The following is a 6,352-nucleotide window of genomic DNA, read 5'->3' on the forward strand; positions in this document are numbered from 1 at the left end:
GTCAAGCCAAGTTTGGCGAATATTTTCTAAGTGCCAACGACCCAACCAGCGTAAAGTGTCCGCCTCGGCTGGTTCCCCATAACGGCCACAACAAGTGAAAATTCGGCCTCTTCTCCTGGAAGTCTGGCCAAGTTTGGCGAATATTTTCTAAGTGCCAACGACCCAACCAGCGTAAAGTGTCCGCCTCGGCTGGTTCCCCATAACGGCCACAACAAGTGAAAATTCGGCCTCTTCTCCTGGAAGTCTGGCCAAGTTTGGCGAATATTTTCTAAGTGCCAACGACCCAACCAGCGTAAAGTGTCCGCCTCGGCTGGTTCCCCATAACGGCCACAACAAGTGAAAATTCGGCCTCTTCTCCTGGAAGTCTGGCCAAGTTTGGCGAATATTTTCTAAGTGCCAACGACTCAACCAGCGTAAAGTGTCCGCCTCGGCTGGTTCCCCAGGTCGGCCACCAAAAGTGAAAATTCGGCCTCTTCTCCTGGAAGTCAAGCCAAGTTTGGCAAATATTTTCTAAGTGCCAACGACTCAACCAGCGTAAAGTGTCCGCCTCGGCTGGTTCCCCATAACGGCCACCAAAAGTGAAAATTCGGCCTCTTCTCCTGGAAGTCAAGCCATGTTTGGCAAATATTTTCTAAGTGCCAACGGCTCTTGAGCCGAAAAGTGTCCGCCTCGGCTGGTTCCCCATAACGGCCATGAAAAGTGAAAATTCGGCCTCTTCTCCTGGAAGTCAAGCCAAGTTTGGCAAATATTTTCTAAGTGCCAACGACTCAACCAGCGTAAAGTGTCCGCCTCGGCTGGTTCCCCAGGTCGGCCACCAAAAGTGAAAATTCGGCCTCTTCTCCTGGAAGTCTTGCCAAGTTTGGCGAATATTTTCTAAGTGCCAACGACTCAACCAGCGTAAAGTGTCCGCCTCGGCTGGTTCCCCAGGTCGGCCACCAAAAGTGAAAATTCGGCCTCTTCTCCTGGAAGTCAAGCCAAGTTTGGCAAATATTTTCTAAGTGCCAACGACTCAACCAGCGTAAAGTGTCCGCCTCGGCTGGTTCCCCAGGTCGGTCACCAAAAGTGAAAATTCGGCCTCTTCTCCTGGAAGTCTGGCCAAGTTTGGCGAATATTTTCTGAGTGCCAACGACTCAACCAGCCTAAAGTGTCCGCCTCGGCTGGTTCCCCATAACGGCCACCAAAAGTGAAAATTCGGCCTCTTCTCCTGGAAGTCAAGCCAAGTTTGGCAAATATTTTCTAAGTGCCAACGACTCAACCAGCGCAAAGTGTCCGCCTCGGCTGGTTCCCCATAACGGCCATGAAAAGTGAAAATTCGGCCTCTTCTCCTGGAAGTCAAGCCAAGTTTGGCAAATATTTTCTAAGTGCCAACGACTCAACCAGCGTAAAGTGTCCGCCTCGGCTGGTTCCCCAGGTCGGCCACCAAAAGTGAAAATTCGGCCTCTTCTCCTGGAAGTCTTGCCAAGTTTGGCGAATATTTTCTAAGTGCCAACGACTCAACCAGCGTAAGTGTCCGCCTCGGCTGGTTCCCCAGGTCGGCCACCAAAAGTGAAAATTCGGCCTCTTCTCCTGGAAGTCAAGCCAAGTTTGGCAAATATTTTCTAAGTGCCAACGACTCAACCAGCGTAAAGTGTCCGCCTCGGCTGGTTCCCCAGGTCGGTCACCAAAAGTGAAAATTCGGCCTCTTCTCCTGGAAGTCAAGCCAAGTTTGGCAGATATTTTCTAAGTGCCAACGACTCAACCAGCGTAAAGTGTCCGCCTCGGCTGGTTCCCCAGGTCGGCCACCAAAAGTGAAAATTCGGCCTCTTCTCCTGGAAGTCAAGCCAAGTTTGGCAAATATTTTCTAAGTGCCAACGACTCAACCAGCGTAAAGTGTCCGCCTCGGCTGGTTCCCCATAACGGCCACCAAAAGTGAAAATTCGGCCTCTTCTCCTGGAAGTCAAGCCATGTTTGGCAAATATTTTCTAAGTGCCAACGGCTCTTGAGCCGAAAAGTGTCCGCCTCGGCTGGTTCCCCATAACGGCCACCAAAAGTGAAAATTCGGCCTCTTCTCCTGGAAGTCAAGCCAAGTTTGGCAAATATTTTCTAAGTGCCAACGGCTCTTGAGCCGAAAAGTGTCCGCCTCGGCTGGTTCCCCAGGTCGGCCACCAAAAGTGAAAATTCGGCCTCTTCTCCTGGAAGTCAAGCCAAGTTTGGCAAATATTTTCTAAGTGCCAACGGCTCTTGAGCCGAAAAGTGTCCGCCTCGGCTGGTTCCCGCGGTCGGCCTTCAAAAGCGAAAATTCGGCCTCTTCCCCTGGTAGCCCTGCCAACTTGTGCGAATTTTTTCTAAGTGCCAACGGCTCTTGAGCCGAAAAGTGTCCGCCTCGGCTGGTTCCCTCGGTCGGCCCCAAAAAGCGAAAATTCGGCCTCTCCCTCTTTAGGTACCAGGGGCTGGGGTACCAGGGGGAGGGTGCAGTACCAACTTTGGTCTTCAGGTGCGCCAGAGTACGCTAAATGGTCCCCCTAGTCAGCGTACTCATCAACGATTTACCCCCCTTTCGCAAAATATAGTCAGAACGAGCATGGGGGGCGCATAATTTACCCCACAAAATGAAAGGGCCCGGTGCCGAGCGCTTGGTCATGGCCGCCAGCAGCGCCCCTTGCTCGGTGGGAACACAACACGCAGGGTTGCACAGCACCCTGGAAGGCACACAGAGAGAGAGAGAAAAATTTTCTAAGTGCCTCTCTTGACGAAAAATGTCTAAGTGCCTCTCTTGACGAAAAATTTCTAAGTGCCACAGCGCTCGAAAATTTCCTAAGTGCGAGCACGGCTGTGAAATATTCAAAGTACAAGGAACGCTGGCAGAATCGCTCGACGGCCGTCTGCTCCCGGCGGCCGCCGTGAAGTCTCCCCTCCCGGGGACGGCTGTCTGCTCCCGGCAGCCGTCCTTAACCCCCTCCCCACACGTTGGCCGAACACCAGCCGAGGGCGAAAGGCTCGCGGTGTGGAAGGATCGTGGCCACGGCTAATCTAGCGATGCCCGCGTTGGACGGTCACACCGCACGACAGAGCGGGGCCTGCATCCGGCGCGAGGCGGCCTTCAGGCACGTGGTTCGAGACGACCTCACCCGCCCTAGCCCGGAGCGGAAAGACTTTTACAAGTCCAAGGAACAATGGCAGAATGGGAGGACCGGCCGCCTCCTTAAACACAGGCCGGAGAGATGGAGCGGGATCAGCGGCCCGCGCATTGAGCGAACACCGGCCGAGGGCGAAAGGCTCGCGGTGTGGAAGGATCGTGGCCACGGCTAATCTAGCGATGCCCGCGTTGGACGGTCACACCGCACGACAGAGCGGGGCCTGCATCCGGCGCGAGGCGGCCTTCAGGCACGTGGTTCGAGGCGACCTCACCCGCCCTAGCCCGGAGCGGAAAGACTTTTCAAAGTCCAAGGAACACACTGGCAGAATCTCTCGACGGCCGTCTGCTCCCGGCGGCCGCCGTGAAGTCTCCCCTCCCGGGGACGGCTGTCTGCTCCCGGCAGCCGTCCATAACCCCCTCCCCACACGTTGGCCGAACATCAGCCGAGGGCGAAAGGCTCGCGGTGTGGAAGGATCGTGGCCACGGCTAATCTAGCGATGCCCGCGTTGGACGGTCACACCGCACGACAGAGCGGGGCCTGCATCCGGCGCGAGGCGGCCTTCAGGCACGTGGTTCGAGACGACCTCACCCGCCCTAGCCCGGAGCGGAAAGACTTTTACAAGTCCAAGGAACAATGGCAGAATGGGAGGACCGGCCGCCTCCTTAAACACAGGCCGGAGAGACGGAGCGGGATCAGCGGCCCGCGCGGAGGGTCTTTAAAATGTACAAAGTCCTAGGAACAATGGCAGAATCGCTCGACGGCCGTCTGCTCCCGGCGGCCGCGGTGAAGGGACTGTACACCCCACCCGGGGACGGCTGTCTGCTCCCGGCAGCCGTCCTTCCCCCCCTCCCCACACGTTGGCCGAACATCAGCCGAGGGCGAAAGGCTCGCGGTGTGGAAGGATCGTGGCCACGGCTAATCTAGCGATGCCCACGTTGGACGGTCACACCGCACGACAGAGCGGGGCCTGCATCCGGCGTGAGGCGGCCTTCAGGCACGTGGTTCGAGACGACCTCACCCGCCCTAGCCCGGAGCGGAAAGACTTTGAAATATTCAAAGTCCAAGGAACACTGGCAGAATGGGAGGACCGGCCGCCTCCTTAAACACAGGCCGGAGCGACCGAGCGGGATCAGCGGCCCGCGCGGAGGGTCTTTAAAATGTACAAAGTCCTAGGAACAATGGCAGAATCGCTCGACGGCCGTCTGCTCCCGGCGGCCGCGGTGAAGGGACTGTACACCCCACCCGGGGACGGCTGTCTGCTCCCGGCAGCCGTCCTTCCCCCCAAACCCACACGTTGACCGACACCGGCCGAGGGCGAAAGGCTCGCGGTGTGGAAGGATCGTGGCCACGGCTAATCTAGCGATGCCCGCGTTGGACGGTCACACCGCACGACAGAGCGGGGCCTGCATCCGGCGCGAGGCGGCCTTCAGGCACGTGGTTCGAGACGACCTCACCCGCCCTAGCCCGGAGCGGAAAGACTTTTCAAAGTCCAAGGAACACTGGCAGAATGGGAGGACCGGCCGCCTCCTTAAACACAGGCCGGAGCGACCGAGCGGGATCAGCGGCCCGCGCGCAGGGTCTTTGAAATGTACAAAGTCCTAGGGACAATGGCAGAATCGCTCGACGGCCGTCTGCTCCCGGCGGCCGCGGTGAAGGGACTGTACACCCCACCCGGGGACGGCTGTCTGCTCCCGGCAGCCGTCCTTCCCCCCCCACCCCACACGTTGACCGACACCGGCCGAGGGCGAAAGGCTCGCGGTGTGGAAGGATCGTGGCCACGGCTAATCTAGCGATGCCCGCGTTGGACGGTCACACCGCACGACAGAGCGGGGCCTGCATCCGGCGCGAGGCGGCCTTCAGGCACGTGGTTCGAGACGACCTCACCCGCCCTAGCCCGGAGCGAAAAGACTTTGAAATATTCAAAGTCCAAGGAACACTGGCAGAATGGGAGGACCGGCCGCCTCCTTAAACACAGGCCGGAGCGACCGAGCGGGATCAGCGGCCCGCGCGGAGGGTCTTTAAAATGTACAAAGTCCTAGGAACAATGGCAGAATCGCTCGACGGCCGTCTGCTCCCGGCGGCCGCGGTGGAAGGACTGTACACCCCACCCGGGGACGGCTGTCTGCTCCCGGCAGCCGTCCTTCCCCCCAAACCCACACGTTGACCGACACCGGCCGAGGGCGAAAGGCTCGCGGTGTGGAAGGATCGTGGCCACGGCTAATCTAGCGATGCCCGCGTTGGACGGTCACACCGCACGACAGAGCGGGGCCGCATCTGGCGCGAGGCGGCCTTCAGGCACGTGGTTCGAGACGACCTCACCCGCCCTAGCCCGGAGCGGAAAGACTTTGAAATTTTCAAAGTCCAAGGAACACTGGCAGAATGGGAGGACCGGCCGCCTCCTTAAACACAGGCCGGGCGAAAAATATGCGAATGTTGGGTCTCATCCAAGAAAGGGAGTTACCGGCCGCCTCCTTAAACACAGGCCGGGCGAAAAATATGCGAATGGTCCATCCAAGGAAGGAGGACCGGCCGCCTCCTTAAACACAGGCCGGGCGAAAAATATGCGAATGGTCCATCCAAGGAAGGAGGACCGGCCGCCTCCTTAAACACAGGCCGGAGAGATGGAGCGGGATCAGCGGCCCGTGAACTGAGCGACCACCGGCCGAGGGCGAAAGGCTCGCGGTGTGGAAGGATCGTGGCCACGGCTAATCTAGCGATGCCCGCGTTGGACGGTCACACCGCACGACAGAGCGGGGCCTGCATCCGGCGCGAGGCGGCCTTCAGGCACGTGGTTCGAGACGACTTCACCCGCCCTAGCCCGGAGCTGAAACTCTGCGAATGTTAACATCCAAGGATGGAGGCAACGGCCGTCTCGTTAAGCTGAGGCCGGAGGAAAGTCTGCGGATTCGGGGCATCCAAGGCAGATGGAGGTGCCGGCCGCCTCGGTAAACAGAGGCCGGAACCGACCGACATGCGACCATGACCCGCCTTGGTAGGGCCCCCACCGGCCCCGGCTAGCGCCGGCGTTGGGTGGACGGTTCCTCCCCACTTGCGGGTCGCCCTCTAGCGCTACGGCCGCCGCGCGAGCGCGCGCTCCGACGCCGCCCCCGCAGGCCTAGCGCGAGCCGTACGGCAGCGAGACCGAGACGCCCCGATTCCACGCACGCACCTAGCGGCCATCAACGGAGGCCGAGCGCGCGATCCGACTCGCGGCACGCCACGTGGGCGTCCGCCGG

This window comes from Syngnathus floridae, unplaced genomic scaffold (assembly GCF_059516105.1).
Source record: "Syngnathus floridae isolate MCC-2025c unplaced genomic scaffold, RoL_Sflo_1.0 HiC_scaffold_324, whole genome shotgun sequence".
Classification (NCBI taxonomy): Eukaryota; Metazoa; Chordata; class Actinopteri; order Syngnathiformes; family Syngnathidae; genus Syngnathus; species Syngnathus floridae.